Source organism: Halichoerus grypus, chromosome 7 (genome assembly GCF_964656455.1).
Source record: "Halichoerus grypus chromosome 7, mHalGry1.hap1.1, whole genome shotgun sequence".
NCBI classification, from domain to species: domain Eukaryota; kingdom Metazoa; phylum Chordata; class Mammalia; order Carnivora; family Phocidae; genus Halichoerus; species Halichoerus grypus.
The window spans coordinates 58,789,660-58,811,783 of NC_135718.1; the positions used below are offsets into that span (position 1 = coordinate 58,789,660).

The window sequence follows — 22,124 nt, forward strand, 5'->3', positions numbered from 1 at the left end:
GCTCAGCGGGAAGCCTGCTTCTCCCTCTCTCACTCCCCCTGCTTGTGTTCCCTCTCGCTGTGTCTCTCTCTGTCAAATAAATAAATAAAATCTTAAAAAAAAAAGAACTGTACAGTTATCATTTAGAACCTCCATTTTCATATAGTACTATATTAACTCTGATAATTAGAGCCCAACCATCAAAACTTTTAAGACTGATCCTGTTCTGATTTATTGTATAATTTCAAAATCTGCAGCACTGTTAGCACAGTCTGTAGTGCTAACAAGGTGAAACAAATACAGTGGTGAACTTTGTCAGTAAATGAAAGATAAAAGTGACAGCAATATTAAAATGGGGAAGCTCTAGACAGAGTTTGGTGCTCAGCACTGAAGATAACAGAGATAGAGGGGAAAGTATTTATCAGTTAAATGGGGTCTAGCAGAAGGCTAAATTTTTTCAACGAGACACTTTCATGTTTTATTTTAAAAAGTCTTTTTGACTTGTATCCTTCTGCAGTTATTCCTGAAGAGTCTAATGATTCTGCTTTCTTACTTTGTTTTGATAGAATTTTATTTATTTATTTTTTAAAGATTTTATTTGACAGAGACACAGCGAAAGAGGGAACACAAGCAGGGGGAGCAGGCTTCCCGCAGAGCAGGGAGCCCGATGTGGGGCTCGATCCCAGGACTCTGGGATCATGGCCTGAACCGAAGGCAGACGCTTAACGACTGAGCCACCCAGGTGCCCCTGTTTTGATAGAATTTTAAAGTGTGTGTTCCTTTCCTTTTCTGTTCTTTAGAAATCAGTCCAGATGAACTGGATGAGACAGGCACGAATTTGAGGAATAATAGAACCCAGTTCAGTGAAAATATTGATTAAACACCTTCACCAAAGTAGAAGTTAATATGAAAAGCCTTGTAAGAACATAGAAGATTACATATGGGGATTATTATAAAGACTTGCATATTGAACCAACTTTTTGTTTTTATTTTCTCCTACATAAAGCAGATACCATACTCTTTCATTTAAAGTATATATAAATAGGATTACACAGAAGTTCAGTGATAGAGCAAGAAATCAGCAGCAACTTCCATTATTGTTAACTTCCTTTAAAGTAAGATTTTATTCGAGTGTTTTTCTAAAAATCTTTAATGCTCAAGTCTCACAATTTCAAAATAGGGGGCTCACGGGGAGATATAAAACAAACTAACGTTAGACAATGCGACTCACATTTTGATTTTCAATCCATAAGTGTGTGTGTATGTGTGTATGTGTACATGCACAACCGTCCAGTGTATGCGTGGCTTCTCACATTTGGCGTGGGCATACAGAATCTTTTTCACAGCTGATTTACCAATGTACAACATGGACTCATTTTTGAATCATGATTCTTTTATGAAACAGGATGTCTCCTACTTATAATGCTTAAGGTAGCAAAATGCCTGTTATTATCGTGGATCGATATATTCCATTGCTGAAAATCCTCCTCTAAATCTGAGGCTCAGAAAATGTACTCCATTTTACATAATTATACCCTTGGAAATCACCATTTCTGCCGCTGCAAGTTGAACGCCACTGCTTAGGAGGTATGAAATATTCCTTTGTTACAGGTGGACAAACCATAAATGTGAAAACGACAGTAGACCATGTGCAAAAACACATTCAATGATGTAAAACAAATTTTTCTGAATTTATATCTTCCATCATTAGTCAGAGCTAAGCAACATTTGAAAAAAAGAAAAAGTGCCTTTTAAATAAAATACACAATTGCTAATTCGAACCATGGGCGCTTGGCGGTTTCTCAGGAGACTGGATGGGTGGGTTGTTTTGATCTACTGCGACCCACACTATGCGTTTACAACTGGGCTTGCTGAAATAACAGCTGGAGCTTGGCAGTGAGGTTTTTCTCTGCCAAATTAACTGAGCTGTATGGGGATAAAATCTGTGACCTTGTCTTCATTAACCCGGTGCTTTACCCAACTGAGTTAACGTCTCCAGTCCACTTTGGGCTGCGTGTGTTGTTTACAACAGCAGACAAACAAAAACAGAGTGTGTAACATCATCAATATGGGCAACATTTTCATTTTAAAATGAAAGGTTTTCTTTTCTTTTTTTTTTTTTTAAAGATTTTATTTATTTGACAGAGACCCAGAGAGAGAGGGAACACAAGCAGGGGGAGTGGGAGAGGGAGAAGCAGGCTTCCTGCTGAGCAGGGAGCCCGACGCGGGGCTCCATCCCAGGACCCTGGGATCATGACCTGAGCCGAAGGCAGACGCTTAACGACTGAGCCACCTAGGCGCCCCAAAATGAAAGGTTTTCTTGAAGAAGCCAATATCTTAATTAATCACTGTTAACCACAGCATTCAACTAGATACAAAGCTGTCACTGCTAGATTCAGCATTTTAAAACATAAGAGATGCTGCTGTTACTGTTAGGAATATTCCTGGGTCCCTGGTTTAGAAATGGCGATCCGTGGAAAATCAGCAGCCTTTTTTCTCAAGCCGTGGTAGATTATCATCAAGCCGGACACTGACTACAGTGGACATAGTCTTCTGCTGTCTATGTAACACTGATTCTTAAGCCACTTAAGTTGTGCTACTTTTATTTATTCATGAAACTTGTCTTGGTCTATCTCAGGCTAGTCATAGATCAGTTTCATCCCTGGAATTTGTGTTTAATTAACTTCCCAAATCTGTCACTCATCTCTGAAAGCATGTGTTTCACTTCTTAATTTGGCCATTGTTCACATTGTCAACTAGTTTAGTGTTGACCTAATATGTTGTATGGGAAATAGAGTTTGATGATTGTTTTTTTTTTATTTCAATTTGTCAATGATAGCGTACCTGTATTAGGTAAAACATCATGAAGCAAGTTACATGTAGGTTCTGCAGGTTTTCCTGATTATATAAAGGCTTGTGATTTTTTTCCCAAAGGAGGGCTTGTTGAAGTACTGCAACAGTGATTTAGCGATTGAGCTATTGTATAAATTATCTTATTTATCAAGGGTTGTATTTCAAATATTTAAAGGCCTGTAAGTTCCTATAGTCCATCTTCTCATTTTACAGGTGAGAAAATGAGACTGAGGAAGGCTTCAGGAAGCGATGTGATAATATATCTAGGGAGAACTCAGATCTATTTATTCAAGCAACATTTCATCACTGCACACATTTGTGCTGGTATTTTTGAAGTCAAATTTGTTGTAACATTTTATGAAGGCATACTTTAGTTAATTTGACTGATATCTATATTTCTGTAATAAGAAAGCAACATATATCACCTACGTCTTTTTTATTACTGGAAATGGAGAAGCCAGGTGACTAAGTCAAGATTGGCTGATGTCAATATGAATCAACATCCTGCTTCAAATATTATCCTCTGTTTGCCACTTCAAACTCATGAGATATGTATGCTAACAGTTGAAGTACCAAGTTCTAAAGCTTTTTATATTTGCTAAAAATATTTTTAAATGCAACGTTGTGACTGCTTTCTCTGCCGAAATGTAAATAGTAAATCCACCAGTTCCTAGAAGCCATTTTTAGTATTTGTTTCAGCATTGTTTTGCTGGGCTAGAATTTTAAGCAAACATATAAAGTAACTGGTTGGCAAAAGACTTAAAATATTTTTTGAGCACCTAGTTCATGATAAGCCTGCTCTAAGTACTAGAGATGGTAAAAACACTTTGACCCAGGCTTTGATGGTCAAATTCGAATTATAGCAGATTACAGCAAAGAAACAACTCTATTCTTCACAGCAACAACAACAACAAAATAACTGGATACGTTTTAATATCAATGTTTTACACTAAGTTCTATGGGAGAATGAGGGAGTAACTCATTATTTTGAGGAGGTCCATATATTTTTTTAGAGAAGGGGTGGAAATTAAACATTAGACACCAGAAAATGAATTGGAATTTGCTAGGTACACAAGTGAGGAAAGGGATTATAGGCTAGGGAAACAGAAAAGCTAAGTGATGGAAATAAGAACACAAAGGTATATAAGGGTAAGAGAATCCATATAGTTAGTGTACAAGGTGTGTGGTGAGGAGTGTTTAAATAAGGCAGAGTATGGCTGGGTATGTGGAGCCCACATGGTAAATAACTTTGTGGGCCTTAATAAGAAGTTTGCTTTCGGGCGCCTGGGTGGCTCAGTCGGTTAAGCGTCTGCCTTCAGCTCAGGTCATGATCCCAGGGTCCTGGGATTGAGCCCTGCATCGGGCTTCCTGCTCAGCGGGAGGCCTGCCTCTCCCTCTCTCCCCCCCCCACCCCCGCTTGTGTTCTCTCTCTCGCCATCTCTCTCTCTGTCAAATAAATAAAAATTTAAAAATCTTAAAAAAAAAGTTTGCTTAGTCTTAGGGTGTCTGTGTGTGTGAGTGTGAGTGTGTAGTGTAATATCATGTTAAGTGCCTGTCTCTGGGTGCCATGCTGTTGTTAAGGCAGGTTTAGGTAGGATAAGCATAGTCCCCTTATTCCTTTCTTTCTAAAGTAATTATTGCAGGGCGCCTGGGTGGCTCAGATGGTTAAGCGTCTGCCTTCGGCTCAGGTCATGATCTCAGGGTCCTGGGATCGAGCCCCACATCGGGCTCCCTGCTTGGCGGGGAGCCTGCTTCTCCCTCTCCCTCTGCTGTTCTCCCTGCTTGTGCTCTCTCGCTCTCTCTGTCAAATAAATAAATAAATTCTTAAAAAAAAAAAAAATAAAGTAATTATTGCATGTAATCTTTAATGCAACTCAGGTCATAGAGCAATGAGTACTTTTTTTGGTAAATGTTAATACTGAGAAAAATGAAGGGAATCATGAGTAGAACTGTCTTTCATCAAAGCAAAGGCGAGTCCTCCTCAACCTTGTACTATACATATTGGTGGAAAATAATTGCATACATTATTCATTTTTGAAATATGACTTTTGTTCCAAGCTACTACTATTTATTTCTGTGTGTGGGGGGGTGCTGGGGTTGGGAGAGTAGTATGAAAGTGAGAAGAACCTAGCAGATGAAGGTTGAACATGTCACTAGCTGGTCCAAGGAAGTTTAAGGTAAAAATCCACTCCAAACTTTTATTTTTTTTAAGATTTATTTATTTATTTTAGAGAGCTTGAGCACGAGTGAGGGGAGGAGCAGACAGAGAGGGAGAGAAGCAGACTCCCCGCTGAGCAAGGAGCCTGACTTGTCTTGATCTCATGACCTGAGATCATGACCTGAGCCGAAATCAAGAGTTGGACACTTGGTTAACTGAGCCACCAAAAGCTCCTCCACTCCATATCTTTATAAAGGATATCATCTAACAGAAAACAGCAAAGATACTGTATATAGAATTTCCAGATTATTTTGAAAAAAAAAATACTTCGGTTGATGCATTCTTTCAGTCAAACTAAAAAAAATATTTTTAGTTTTATTTAGTATTATTTTATTTTTCTTTCTTAATTTTGTTCACTAATATTGTAGTTTATCAAATAAAGAATCTTCACAATTTGATAGCTCTATGAATATTTGTTGTTCAGTTTTCACAAAATTAGAGCTTTTGTGCAGTACCATATTTAAAGACTCTTCTGGAGTACAATCCAATTAGCATCTTATAAATTATGCAAATATGAATGAATCAGTGAGTGGGAACTTCTGCCAAAGTTCACTGCTTGTTTTCAACATATTGCTATTTACAAATACCTCGAGTTAGTTTTAATGTAAATTCTTTTTGAAGTACTATTATGAATACTTAAGGCAATAATTCACATTTTAAATTACACAGAATAATGTCAAGCACAAATGCCTGTAGATAATTGTTACAATTTCCTCCAGTTTGGCAATCCTCTTATGAGAAATTAAGTCACATTTTTTTTCTTAGTAACACTGATTTTCCATCATTACCAGGAGAGCAGATCAATTCAGCCTCTTAAATTCTTTCGGTAGGTTTGATATAATCAGACTGATTATTGACTGTGTTTGAGCATTCATAATCCTTATGTTTGGTATTTGGGGATATGTAAAAAATCTGTAGACCAGACTTTCTATCTGGAAGTAATGTCCATGACAAATAGAAAAAATCATATATAGAAAAATATTTAAGAAAGTGAAGATTAAATGGACAGAAAAGGGAAACATTTATTAGCTGTTGGTGGTCAGGCAGAGGGTCAAGGAGTGAGTGATCAACCGTAAGTAAAAGGCAGATCATCATGAAATGTTCAGGCTTGGGGGTCACACCCCTGAGAACATATGAAAGACCCTGTCTACTGGCACATCATCCTTGCAGCCAGTCGGTGTTCTCTGAGCATCGGAGAGTTTCCTGTCTACAGTGGAAAGGAAATTAATACTGCTTAAATATTTTCCACAGATTCTCTCCTCTGCAGACATGTTCAGTTTGGTCTGAAGAGTGTCAAGAGTAAAGGTGTCCTAAACATGTCATCATTGCAGACTTTCTGGGTCTGGTCCTTACCTACTCTCCTATTTCTTTGTCCAACACTGCTATGAAAATTCTCCGTTCTGGTCCAATTGGATGCCTTTTCCCAGAACAACTCAATAACTACTGTGTGCCAGCCCCTCTCTCCTTTCCATTCGGCCAAACCTTCCTCCACTTTCTTCCAGCTCAAGTCTCCACTCCTGCAAATTTTCATTTAGCCTTCTGGACTAGATGTGTGCAGACTATGCCTTTCTTCCAAATAAAAATTGGTCTTATAAGCTTTAAAATAATAGTGGTAGTTGTTTGTTTTGGTGTAATTTCCATTTTCATTAACACAGTGGAAATAATATAGAATCATATTTGCTGCTGAGTATTTTGCAAGGGAGGAAAGAACAGTTTCGAAGTAAATGTCTTTATTAACTTTTGAATGCTTGAAAATCCAGTAGGATTGGATAGTTCAATCCATTTCCATTGTAATTCCTCTGAGGACAATAGATTGGTTTCAGATATATAGTGAATGTAATAGAGCATTTATTATACTGCAGGGATAAAATGGAGGAAACACTAAAGGACTAATGGACTAATTATGCTAAGATATTTCCATTTCCAGGCAGACATGTAATAAAATAATCAACACTTCTATCTCAACTTACTCATTTTACAGATGTGGGAGATATAGTAATATCAAATTATACTAACAAATTTTCAAATGTATCTTTTAAGCCTGTTTCTTTTCCCCAAATGCCCATTTCTCCTTGGCTTTTTTTTACTGTGGTCCTGTGTTTATTTATATCATCTTATAACTAACAGAATTTTAAAAATATTTTCTAATGCATCTGGATCTTTTTAAAAATCAAAACGATAGATATAACTACATCATACAAATACAAACAAAAGAAGATGACCTAGGGTATGCTGTAGTGGGAAGGGTGGGGTCTTCCAGTTTGGCATCCTTTTGGTTCCCCACTTATATTCTCCATAACCTTGGACGCTGAGGTACCTCAGTGGAGATAATTTGAAAATTATTGATCTACCTAAAAATTAATTATAGTGACTTTATTCCCCATTGTACCCTGTGTAAATGCTAGCCATAGAGCTGATTGAGTCATTTTTATATGATTATACATATTTATATATTCCCATATATATAATTGCATGGAACTGTAATTGAATGTGAATGAAAGGTAATCCATCTTCCTTAATTCGTTTGAGAAGTAATCATAAAATAGAATGGTTGGTCCTATGTTAATTGTTAATTATGACATAATTTCTCTGCAATAAAACTATCAGATAAATAGGTAATGTATGACATTTTCATGAGTTAGTTTAGCAGTTTGGTTAAAATATAAACTGTTTCATGTCTGTCTTGTTATACATTTATTAATGCCATATGGTCGATCATCTGTGTGGCTGTCTTCCTAACTGGTTTCAGATAGCAGAAAGTGAAAACACATTTGCTTTATAACAATATAGAAAATAAATATTTCCCACTATAAATAGGTATAAACATGATTATTTTTCAACAAAATATATTTCATCATTTTATAAAAATCTATACAAAATAGTTAATATACAAAATATACTAGAATTATACTAAAATATACTGCAATATATACTTTTTTTAAATTTTAAGCCAAAGATGTAGTCTATTTAATTCAGAAGAATTTTTTATTGAAATAGAAAAAAGGCATAAAATTATAAGATCTAAGAGCTGGAAGTTCCTATAAAATTATCTTCTCCAATCGTTTCATTTTATAGATAGGGAGGATAATGCCTGTTTTTTAAAAATTCAATATCCCTTCTAGGGTGAATGATTTGAGAAATGGTTGATATCTCTCCGAAGGCCATTGCACTTCAGAGTTTTAGATTTAATGTGACATTTCACACAAAACAGAAGTGTTGATTATGTAATAAGTAAAGCATATTGCAATATAATTGTTCTACATGAGTTTTGAGTGCCCATTAAGAATGACTTTGGTAAAATAGATGTCATAATTGTGCTCATTAAGCAATCTGAATGTTCATCTGTGGGTGACTGATTATTTTCTTTCAAAACAATACTGAAGATATATTAGAAAAAAAAATTTGAAAGCTTCCACATTGTTCACCTGGATAATAGCCAGACTTACACATGATGGTTTGTGTGCAACCTCCAAAAACAAGTTAATTAAGTAGTGCAGTGTTTATTGAATAAAACAGAACTAAAAAGCAGTGATTAAAAATACTTAAGCTGATTCTGAATAGGTTGTTTTATATAGTGAACACTTCTGCACTCATTCTTTGTCAACCAATGCAAGTGTATGTATATGTATTTTAATTGACTTTATCTCCCAATACAGAATTAGATAAGCACTTGGGCCCCATGATCATGGGTATATGTGTTTTTGGTAATTTGTTTTATAATGACAGATATTGGATCACATCATACTTGTGTCTGAAATGCAGTTGAAAAGATATCTGTAAGATGAATCATCTTTTTTGTGTTCAGGGAGCTAAGATGATACAAAATATTGTATGTCCCAAGCACGTGTGCTTTCATATACCTAACCATGATAATATCAATTCTAGAGTGGTAAACAAGGCCATATAAAATATGAAAATAATTCATATACATCTTTGGGAGAAAATGAGTTGTTCAGAGAATTAGTTCAAAACAGCCCATTAATGAACTCTAATCCAAATACAGGCATGCCTCATTTTATTGTCCTTCACTTATTGTGCTTCACAGATATATGTTTTTTTTACAAACTGAAGGTTTGTATGCTCAGCAAGTCCATTAGAGACATTTTTCCAACAACATTTGCTCATTTTGTATCTCTGTGTAACATTTTGGTAATCCTTATAATATTTCAAACTTTTTTTCCTTTCAAGTTTTTATTTAAACTCTAGTCAGTTAACATATATGGTAAAATTGGTTTCAGGTGTAGAATTTAGTGATTCATCACTTGCATATAACACCCAGTGCTCATCACAACAAGTGCCCTCCTTAATACCCATCACCAATCTAACCCATCCCCCACCCACCTTTCTCCATCAACCCTCAGTTTGTTCTCTATAGCTAAGAGTCTCTTATGGTTTACTTCCCTCTCTTTTTTTATTTTTCTCCCCTTCTCCTCTGTTCATCTGTTTTGTTTCTTAAATTCCATATATGAATGAAATCATATGGTATTTGTCTTTCTCTGACATTTTGCTTAGCATAATACACTTTAGCTCCATCCACATCATTGCAAATGGCAGGATTTCATTCTTTTTGATGGCTGAATACTATATATATATATATATATATATAGAGAGAGAGAGAGAGAGAGAGAGAGAGAGAGAGAGAGATTTGATATAGATATAGATAGATATAGATATCTTCTCTATTATTTCAAACTTTTTAATTATTATTATATTTGTTATGATGATCTGTGATCAGTGATATTTTATGTTACTGTTGTAATTGTTTTGGAATGCACAAACTGTGCCCATATAAGACAGTGGACTTAATGGATAATTGTGTGTTCTGACTGCTCCATTGGCCAGGCATTCTCCCATCTCTCTCCCTCTTCTTGGGCCTCCCTATTCCCTGAGACACAACAGTATTGAAATTAGGCCAACCAATAGCTCTACAATAGCCTCTAAGTATGTACACTTGTAAGTGAAAGGAAGAGTCACACATCTCTTACTTTCAATCAAAAGCTAGAAATGATTAATCTTAAGTGAGGAAGACACGTTGAAGGCTAAGATAGGCCAAAAGATGGCCTCTTGTGCTAAAGAGTTAGCCAAGTAGTGAATGCAAAGGACAAGTTCATGAAGGAAATTTAAAGTGCTACACTAGTGAACACATGAATGATAAGAAAGCAAAACAGCTTTCTTGGTAATCCAGAGAAAATTTTAGTGGTCTGGATAGAAGAGCAAACCAGCCACCACATTCCCTTAAACCAAAACCTAATCTGAAGCAAGATCCTAACTCTCTTCAATTCTGTGAAGGCTGAGAGAGGTGAGGAGGCTGATGAAGAAAAGTTTGAAGCTAGTAGAAGTGGCTCATGAGGTTTAAAGGAAGAAGCCATCTCCATAACATATAAGTGCAAGGTAAAGGAAGCAGCAAGTGCTGATGTAGAAGCTGCACAAAGTTATCCAGAAGATCTAGCTAAAATAATAAATTCAACTGGCTACACTAACAACAGATTTTCAATGTAGATGAAACAGCCTTCTATTGGAAGAAGATGCCATCTAAGACCTTCTTAGTAAGAGAAATCTGTCTGACTCAAAGCTTCAAAGGACAGGCTGACTCTCTTATTAGGGTTGAATGCATCTGGTGACTTTCAGTTGAAGCCAATACTCATTTACCATTCCAAAAGTCCTGTGGTCCTTACAAATTATGCTAAATCTACACTGCCTATGTTCTATAAATGGAACAACAAAGCCTGGATGAAGGCACATCTGTTTACAACATATTTTAAGCCCACTATTGAGACCTACTGTTCAGAAAAAGATTCTTTTCAAAATATTACTGTTCATTGACAATGCACCTGGTTTCCCAAGCATTCTGATGGAGATATGCAATAAGATTAATGTTGTGTTCATGCCTGCTAATACAACATCCGTTCTGCAGTCCATGGATCAAGGAGTAATTTTGACTTTCAAACCTTATTATTTTAGAATTACAATTTTTTTTTTTTTTTTTTTTTACACAGGCAGGTGAAAAATTTTACTTCACGGTTGTCTTTAAAACCACAAAGACACTATGTTCCTCATATAAAAACATCAGTACAGATACCTATACTTTCTAGAAAATGATTATATAGACCCTCTCAAAGAAAAATGCACACCATTATATGGTTTCAGACAAGTTGCTAAGGAAAAACACATCTGGACCGATTCCTAAGTGTAGATTATTGTCATCAGTACATGTTCCTGCATTCTTACAGATTTGATAATAAACGTATAGACTGGCTTGTAACTTAATGTTCCATCAGTTCATCAGCCTTTTCTGCAGGTTTATCAGCAGGTTGAGCAGGCTGTGCCTTTCTCTGTGGTCTTTCTTCAAGACCTTCCAGGAATGGAGATACATCATCATCATCATCATAAATCATAAACTCCAAGTCTCTACCAACAATTCCAATGGAAACATTCGTTGTAGTTAGATCCTGTTCTGCAGGAAGTGTCTCTCGTAAGGCATGAAGACCATGTTTAACCAGTTCATTCAAATTGCACTCCATAAACCCAGACATATGTCTCTCCAAGTAAGTACGAGCTGACTGAGAATGGGCTCCAATGGACATGGCTCTATAGTCAAAATAGTTGGCAGATGGACAGGTTTGGAAAATGTGAGGGCCCATATCATCATAACCAGCAATAAGCAGCCCAACACCATATGGTCTCCAGGCATATCGTTCTGTTGGTATCTGGGTCTTGTTTCCAATTAGAGATACAAGACGAGACACAGGAAGAGGTCTGTCAAATACAAATCTGAAATCCAAACGCTCTTGGTGCATAAAATTACATAACAGTCTAGCATCAGCAGTAAGTCCTGCAATTGAGATACCAATATGGTTGTCAACATGGAGAATTTCTTCTGATGAGCTGCAAGCTCTGACTGTGCTCTCTTCAATGCAACCAACACTGCATGAGTTTTTGATTTCAGACCAACTGTGGCTGAACCTTGCTTGACAGCTTCCCTTGCATACACAATTTGATGAATCCTGCCCTGAGGGCTCCAAACAGTGACATCATTATCATACTGGTTGCAAAACATGGTTCTGGCGCGGGTCTGGCTGTGGCCTCCTGCAGAGGTGCGGGTTCAGGAGGGTTGCTGAAACTACCACTCGGGGATCTCTAGAATTACATTTTATAATTCTATAGCTTTTATAGATAGTAATTCCTCTGATGGATCTGGGCAAAGCAAAAGGAAAACCTTCTCAAAAGAGTTCACCATTCTAGATGCCATTAAGAATAATCATGATTCATGAAGAAATCAAAATATTAATGTAGAAAGGAGTTTGAAAGAAAAGAAGTTGATATTAACACTTATGGATGACTTTGGACTTTGAAGGGATTCCAGACCTCAGTGGACAAAGTAACTGCAGATGTGGTGGAAAGAGCAAGAGAACTAGAATTAGAAGAGGACTCTGAAGATGGGACTGAATTGCTGAAGTCTAATGATAAAACTTGAAAAAAACTTGAAAGGATGAGGAGTTGCTTCTAATGGATGAGCAAAGAAAGTGGTTTAAAAGTGGTTTCTTGAGATGGAATCTACTCCTGGTAAGATGTTGTGAAGATGGTTGAAATGACAAGAAGTATTTAGAATATTATATAAACTTAGTTTATAAAGCAGCAGCAGGGTATGAGAGGACTAACTCCAATTTTGAAAGAAGTTCTGCTGTGGGTAAAATGCTATTAAACAACATTGCTTGTTACAGATAAATTGTTCCTGAAAGGAGGAGTCAGTCGATGCAGCTAAGTTCATTATTTTAAGAAATTGCTCGGTCCCTTGGGTGGCTCAGTTGGTTAAACACCTGACTCTTGATTTCAGCTCAGGTCATGATCTTAGGGTCATGGGATCAAGCTCTGTGTTGGGCTCCATGCTAGGAGTGGAACTTGCTTAAGATTCTCTCTCTCCCTCTCCCTTAGCCTCTCCCCCCATCATACTCTCTCTCTGTCACTCTTTAAACAAACAAACAAAAAAACAAAAAGAAATTGCCAATCATCCCAACCTTCAGCAACCACCACCCTGATCAGTCAGCAGCCATCAACATTGAGGCAAAGACCCTCCATCAGCAAAAAGATTACACCATGCTGAAAGCTCGGATGATGGTTAGCACTTACTAGCAATAGAGTATTTTTTAAGGTACATACACTTTTTTTAGACATAATGCTATTACACATTTAATAGACTACAGCATAGTGTAACATAACTTTTATATGCACTGGGAAACCAAAAAAATTAGTTTTTCTCACTTTATTGCCATATTCACTCTGTTTTCGTGGTCTGGAAGCAAACCTGCAATATCTCGAGGTATACCTGTACTTATAAATATGTCATTCTGAATTGCCACCACAAACAAAATGCATTTTCTCAGTTGTCACACCAGAGATGCGACGCATAGCATCTTGTCAGTTAACAATTGTTCTGTTTGGCACTATGAATATTTAGGATGCTCCACACTGTCTCTTATTTATGTGCCCATTCACACCCAAGATGTTCAGAGGTTCTTTAGTCACTGGAAGTCATTAGCCCTAACTTACCACCTCACTGTCATGGTGTCAGTTGACCAAGTTTTCACAGCTATGGCACCAGCTGCAGTGATTTTGCTTTCTTGTGATTCAAATAAAATTCCATAATATTTTGGTTGGTGATATAGATAATTAGAAGAATTCATGGAGAGCTTTAGTTGTCTCTTCCATCAGAAATGCCAGAGGTAATGTTTAAGTCTTGCTACTCATAGTCCTTACTATCCAGAACTTTACTTGGAACTCTCCCTTGGCTGCTCTGGTCACAGCTAACTTTGGAATAATAAAATATGGAGACAAGTTTGTTTTTGTTTTAGTTTTTGTCATCTTTATCCCCACCTGACTGATTTCAGAGGACAAATAAGGCATCACACTGGCATAAGAACAGTGGTTCAGAAAAGTGAGAGAAGCATATTATAAATATTCTGAGTTGTACAAAGTAATGCAATTGAAATGACTGATTGGTTCTTTTTTGAGTACCTCTGCATTCCACAAACCAGTCAAAGGTCTAAATCCATACACATTGCTGAAAAGTGAAAATGTGGTTCAGGCATCTATATAGTTCAGATTGTATTGAACAGTTTAATTATATACCCAATATATTTATATCTTACTATAAACCCAATATTTATACTGTTAAACTGAAAGAAGAGAGATAAAAAGACCCAAGCTGAGACATTAATTTTTACTTAAGCATCCGATAAGTGAGGATTACTCTGGTAAAGGTGAAAGACCCTTCCAATGCAGAGTTTGAAATACCTGTTTCTGTCATTATACACTAATTGGAATTATAACTATTTTCTTTGACACCTTTCAGAAGCCTATAAGGTGGTTTTAATGAAAGTCCCTTGTGAAAGTAATGATGTTATATTTTTACCTTGAAACTTATACCAAACAAATATTTCAGATTATCTTTGAGAAGAAGCATATCTGTCTTATGATACATTTCTTATATAAAGACAGAAAAATAAGTACATATTCTACTGAGGTCAGAAAGTAAATTTTAATGTAAGGATTTCTATTAACTATGTATGACATTCTGTAAACAAATCCCAATGAAATTAGACTTGTTTTTTAGACGATTGTAATGTAATCCAATGGGATTATTTCTATCTTGGAGTAAGTCTTCAGAACAACTCAAAATTACTATGAGTAAAATAAAGCTTATGTTCTAAGTGCTTCAATTGAGCAGTTAGAGTGTATCCTCTGGGATAGGTAGGTCATTTGTTGTTTCTATCATTAAATGATAGACCAGAAGTGTTCCTTTGTACATGCCATTCTCCTCTGCATCCTAATATCAGCTGATGACATGGAATATACATACTACAGAACCAAGATGGGAATCTAATTTGGGTTGAGATGAGGGTGTATGCCATATAGAACAGCCAGAGTGACATCTCAGAGGCTTTCCTTCCCGGGCTGTATCTGGAGCTCCTAAGGTGCTATGTTTCTGAATTCTGCATAGTACGTAGACCTAATTGGGTGGATATTTCAATAGATGCGTTTCAACAACTGAATATTGATTAGCTGGTTATTACCTTTGGTGTCCTTAGACATCTCACAATTTTCAGACCATTACCTTTAAAATGAGCTTGGAATGTGCTTTTATATTCCACTCTAGCTCAAATACTCTCTGATCACCAAGATTTCAGACGGAGACATATTAGCTCATCCCTTTTACTTAAATTAGAAAACAGATGATATAAATTATCGTGCATCAAATTTACTACAGAATTGGATGAAAACACATAGGATTTTATTTGTTGAATATTTAATTATGTAATTGATACATGCATATATCTGCATATAACTGTATAGGTTATATTATGTATAATGAATTACATATTAACATGATATATATTATCTATTATATCTTATACATGGTGAATGAACTGAGAAAGGTGTATCTCTCCATAAGAGAGCCTTTATACTAAGATTTATTACACAACCATTCATCTACATCAGGGGTTGGCAAACATTTTCCAGAAAGGGCCAGATAATAAATATTTTAGGCTCTGCAGGCTACATGGTCTCAATCCTTACTACTCAGCTTTGCTACTATAGGACCCAAGTACTCATAGACAATACATAAGTGGATGAGTGTGGCTGTGTTTCAATAAAGTTGTATTTACAAAAACTGGTGGTAGGCTGAATTTGGCTTTTATGCCAAAGCTTGTCCTGATCTAGGTTATGTGGAAAAAATTGTGAATATATTCACAATCTAATGAAATATGTTCATTGCTATTGTGGCTTCATTTCTACCATGCAAACAATGTCTAGAAAGATGACTAGTTTATTAGATGATGTTAATATTATTTTCCTTTTGATAGATTAAAAAAATCAAGAAATTCTAACACAAGTATCTATGTAATTTATCATTATTCTAAACTCCAGTGAGCAAATTATATTAAATTGAAGTCATATCATATGATTTAGACCTGCACCATCCCAGACAGTAGCTTCTAGACAAACATGACTGTATATATTAAAACTAATATAATAAAAAATTCAGGGTCATAGTTATAAAGATATATTTCAAATGCTCAATAGCCACATGTTTCTAGGTTACCACATTGGATAGCATAGAGAACATGTCCATTATTGCAGAAAGTTCTATTGGACAGTGGTGATACTGGACCAAAATCACATATTCAACCATTATAGATAAAAAAGGCAAACATCTTCATAGAAATGATAGAAGTAAATTGTGCCAGAAGGAAATAAATTCTAAACTTTCAGAATCTATAATTATTAAGTTTCAAACCTTCAAATATTTCCATTTTTACTATTACCACAGAAATTTCCTTGAGATGTGTGTCATGCCCTCATATATTTAAAAAGAAATTCCAGCTCAGGGTCTAAGATGTAAATGCCATCCGTTGAAGTTACTCAACCAAAGTGCTGAAGGCTACCAAATTGCTTCTTGTTGACTCCTACTACTCAGAACTTATTAAATAATTTTAAGCAAATTTAATTCTAAAATCTGAGCTCGCATGTACCCAAAAGGGTTTTCTGTAAGCCTTTCTGTGTGTGTGTGTGTCTGTGTGTATTTATTTGTTTATATAAATTGTATTACTTTGTTACTGATCATCCTCTATGAACTCACTCCCAGCATAGGGCATTAAAAATAATTTCATTTGTATTTGAAAAATGAAGGGGCCAAAGAAATTTGAATCAAGACACATTTTAGCTTATAAAAGGCTTTTATTCCTTTATGAGTTCTCATTACTGAAACATTTTAGAAATCTCAGAAAAATATTGAGATTCTCAAGGAAAGTACACAGAACAGGTTTTAATTTTTTAATCTAGTCAAGGGAAACAGCCTTGAATCAATTATCCACAGTTTTCAATGTATGATCAAGGATTTTGACAATATTTAGATGTTGAATTGCCAGGCTATTAGCAACCAAGAGATTTGATTAGACATCCATATTAATAAACACCTGTCATAATAGCATAACAGATGTTCTAGAAGCATGGCTAACCCAAAATGTAAATTTAAAACTTCGGTCATATTCCTCTACAATGTGATGCCTAAATTAAATTTCATTACTTTACTCTATTTGTTTTACTAAAACTCAACTGCTAAAATAATTTTGCTCAATAAAAAAGTGTTTTTTATTTTAAATGATTAAAAGATCTCTGAAATCAAAGCCTATTGCCCAAATATTTGAAATTATCGGTTAAAAGTACATTAATGATGTGGTGTGTGTGTGTGTGTTTGTATTTATATATATGTATATATGTGTGTATGTGTATATATATATTGGACCAATTATTTTAAATTTGTGATCATTGAGAACATGTAATTTTAATTGATAATCACATATGTAAGTCACTCAATTTTTGACAAAGATTTATTTATTTATTGAACAATGATCCACTCAATACAATGGTTTCTATAATGTAGTAAACTCTTGAAACTAATACATTCTCTTCCCCTAGGAGCATATTCCATGAAAGCAGTATAAAGAAAAGCATGTGTAAAGAAATATTTATTATTTGAATAAATTTAATAAATAAGCAATGTGTATTATCAAAGAAATAAATGCGTGTATAAAACCAAAAATAAGTATGAACTGAGCTGAGGGCGTGTTTTATTATACAAATGTGCTTACTTTTCTCAGTACAACTCCAAATATGGAACATTTCTTATGCAAACTTATATGATATTTAGGCAAGTATCAATCTAAGGGCGTGTGTACTAGTTAACTATGCCAGATTATTAAGTATTTGTCTCAAGAAATCCCAACATCATATGCAAGTACTAACTGCATTCATGTATTTCTATAGGAACTTGAAGTCTAACCCATTTTAAAGAAGTAGTGTTTTTGATTGGTGGCTTCTTCACTCCACCCCCCAAAAGCAGCAAATTGGCATCTAGTTCCTACTGGTAAGAGCATCAGTTCTTACAGAAACTAGTTATAAATGGAGTAGTAGGAAAATCCAAGGATAGTGGTTAAAATAAACAGCTGAGGGAGCAATGTTATGGGTGCCACACAAGAATGACAGTCTGAAAGTTGTCTGTAAGGAGATAAGACTTTTACAGAGAACTGAGTTATATGTATATTTTCAGGTGATGGTAAATTAACCATAGTGAATATTTCAAAATTGCTTAATTTACACCTATTTCCATTTATTAACTGACTTATTTTTATTCATGATTAGATGATAAAACATCTAGTTCTGCGTTGAAGTTCAAATATCATCTTATAATAAATTTAGTTCAAACTGAAGGTTGAAATACAAATGGTAGGGTTTCTCCCCCTCCTTCTCCTCTTTTCTCTCTCACTACCCTTCCATGAAGCTACCCAGACCTCCACAGCCTATATTGTGCAGCTTTTGTTCTTCACAGAAACTTGGCCTTAAGTCTTTCAAAATTTCCCCCTTTATTAATTGCTGTTTGTTGCTGAGATTACCTGAGAGGGCTCAGTTTGTTCTCTGAAACTTTGATGTTGTCTTCTCTTTGTAGAGCAGGTGAATTTCCATAAGAACACTGGGTCACATGAGCTTTCCCATGTGACCAAATCTTGACTGTAGCATCAGGTGTTTTCTCCTTATCTCTTTTCTTCCTCCCTTGTTTGGATCAATACAGCAAGCTTACTAGTTGCTACTTTTTTTTCTTCTTCCTCTTGGCTTGTTCATTCTGTTAATTTTTTAAATGTCCTTTTTCTTCCTCAGTATTCTAGACTGTATTTTTCAGAAAATACAATGGCGTCTTAACAAACATGCCAAATACCTGAATCTAACCCTTCATTCTCACAGGAGATGCTTTCTGTGTTGCTCCAGAGGACAGAGTTAGAACCACTGTGAAGAATTCAGGAGATCTTTGTTCAATTTAAAGAAATAACTAGCAGTTAAAGCTGTCAACCTAAAAACAAAAAAACAAAACAAAACAAAACAAAAACCTATCCCAAGGAGTTATAAGCCCCCAGTCTGGAAATATGCCATCAGAAATTAGAGAACTATTAGTCATGGAGGTTGGAGAAATTATTTCCACAGTTGAGAGAATGTAGGCTAATTGGCCATCAAGTTCCTGTTCAACTATCAGTTTCTATAATTGTATAGTTCAAAGGCATTTGTGATTATAAAGTATCATGATTCATGTCCACTCTGATTAGCTGTTTCTCATTCACTTGTCTCATTTTACTTACTTTTATCCTTTAATATCATTATATATGGTTTATAGTACTTATTCAAGGAAGAAATTAGTTCCTTTGGAAATACTCTGTGGATCACTTTCACAACTCCAGCTGGACTCTAGGATGTAAGACCTATATTTTTTTTCTTATTCACATTCAGCTATTGTTATTATATGGCTTCTCCTGTCAATCCCAAACTTGGTACAGACATTAATTATTTTCTCCTTCAACCAATATTCTCTGTCCCAACCAGGTATTTTATGATATTACTCGGTTTTCATCTTGCTATTATTAACATCTGAAACTGTCTTATTATTTATTTTATATGTTTATTTGCCTCTCAACTTCACTGGGTGTATATATATATATCAGTCATATATATATATATATATATCTGATAATCTGTCATTCTTATACTTCAGGTTTGTTAGTATATCAAATTCAACACATATCAAAATCAATAATCTGTGGGAAAGTGGTTTTTTGTTTGTAAAATATCATACAACTGAAACTTACTGTTATGTGTAATATTAAAACATCTATGAAATGAAGGGTCTGTAATCTGTTTTATCCACAAGTAAGACTAACACGTATCTCCAGTTTTAACTAGCAGCAGAATGGGGAGAAGAAAAAAAGAGAAGAGGCAAAGAATAAGAGAGAAAACAACAAAAAGAGGGAGAAAAAGAAGATAAAACATACAAGGTGAGATTGCGCAGAGAGGGTATGACCAAGAGGGAAGCAGAGAGGAGGGAGTAGAACCAAGAGAGAAGATGATTATATCTGATAGGGATTTGAGAGTGGCACCCATGGTGACCAGGTAGGCTAAGATCTCTAAACTGGGGCTTCATCCATTTCCAAGCAATAGGCTGTTTGAGGTCAGAGATGAGGCAGAATGTGTGTTTCAATCCAACACAAGATTAGCCAAGATGAAGTGTCATTCCATGGAAAAGGGTGAGTCCCATTGCCAGAGACAATATATCATGTACTTGTTCATTGTTAAAATAAAAACTGCAGCAGGAATATATGAGCATGCTTACCAAGAATCTCTTCTCATGTGGTTGATACGGAACTTTGATTCCAAGAGCAAGACTGTGGCAGGAGGCTTCTGTCTAGTAGTGGGACTAGACATTCAGAATCCTTAGTATAAGCTACAGTGCATCTGATTTGACTTCCCTTTACTTTTGTTCTAGTAGTGGGACTAGACATTCAGAATCCTTAGTATAAGCTACAGTGCACCTGATTTGACTTCCCTTTACTTTTGTTCAACTTGGCCCAGCAGAAACCTCTGCACTTCTCTCAGTCTGGCCTGGCACACCTTTCCATAGTTAGTTATGTGCATGGCTTACTAATGGGAACATAACCTTTGAAAAGAAAATGAAATCATTAATCTCACTTTGGTGCTCCTCGGGGGCTGAGTGTGTGCAAAACTATAAAGGATGTCCAAGCTGAACTCTCAGAAGACAGAGCAGAACCTCCAATTTCCAGGCCTTCAAGTATTTGCCATGTTTCTAGAAATAGCAGCTATTTTTAAAAATAAGTAGTCCTTTTGTTCCTTGGACTTTTTTTTCTTATTTGTAATGTTTCTGGCTTTCAATTTGAATTCACCTTTCACCTTTAGTTCTTTGCTGCTCTAAAAAGCACCTAAAAATAATTCCTGTTGTCTTTACTATAGCATCTGTGCTTACAGGGATAAACTGTTTTTGGTTGTTCTTTAACTTACATTATGCTTCCTTCTCTTATACCCAATAAAGTTAGGAATAATAAAAACATGTTCTTATGGTCACTTATAATTTCTATTTAGAACTAATTTAGAAAAGGAGAAGGAAGATGTATTATACATGAGTATATGTTGAAGGTACATATGTGCATCTTTAAAAATTTTAGAATAAAGTAGTGTCTCAGGATAATCATTCATTGCCTCCTTTCAGATGCTAAAGGTGATTATCCGTTGTGAATTTGACATTTATTCATGAGTATATGTTGAAGGTACATATGTGCATCTTTAAAAATTTTAGAATAAAGTAGTGTCTCAGGATAATCATTCATTGCCTCCTTTCAGATGCTAAAGGTGATTATCCGTTGTGAATTTGACATTTATTTTGAACCTTTAAAATAAATATACTCTTATTTATAGTTCTCTTTCATGCCTTCTGGCAATCTATTGTTTGATATACCTAATAGAGGCAAGAATACAAAATAAACTTCATGGGTTTGTATTCTTTTCTTTGCAACTGGGATAAGAGAATTGATTAACTTATCTCTTGAAATATTTATTTTTGAAAGAACTATACGTAAGTCCATGGCTTGTCTCCCTACTGCTTTCTCTGCCTCCAGGTGTTCTGGGAAACCCAAGTATGAATTATCGATGGACCATTCCCCAATAAGCTTAGAGTCTTAGTTCAAGAGTTAAGACATGCATATACATAACTCTAAGGCAGGAAGGGATGACAATCTCAAGAGAGGTACTGTAAGATGGCAGAAATGTCAGGGGGACTAAATATATATATTTTCTGCTTTAGACAACTGGAAAGACTATCTGGAAAAGATAACATTTGAGCTATGTGTTTAAATGGTAATCTCTAAAGTGGAGCTGTAGCTATTCTGTTGGAGAGTGGAAAGAAAACATTTGAAATTTTATTTATGTTTGTTATCAGAAATATTAAGAATTGTGTTCTTATCAGTATTTTATATATGATGGATGCTGATACTCTCCTTTACTACATATTGCAGACAAGAGAGTTCTACAGCTTAGAAGGATTGATTATGATATCTTCACTTGTTCAATAGCTTTCAACATATCACACTTAATGTGTGCCCGGTTAACTGGATTTATGAACTATGCTATCTAGTTTTAACTAAGCTAACCTTCATTAAATTGGATCTGTTTTTAAATTTTTAGA

At 35.4% G+C, this 22,124-nt stretch overlaps 1 protein-coding gene and 1 pseudogene across 3 annotated transcripts in view; one reads left to right on the forward strand and one right to left on the reverse strand.

Moving 5' to 3' along the window:
- The window catches only part of CTNNA3 (catenin alpha 3), a 1,800,030-nt gene that overhangs the window by 1,684,872 nt on the left and 93,034 nt on the right, over positions 1-22,124 (forward strand). The window lies entirely within an intron of this gene.
- On the reverse strand, positions 11,314-12,186 carry LOC118553749 (proteasome subunit alpha type-1 pseudogene; annotated as a pseudogene).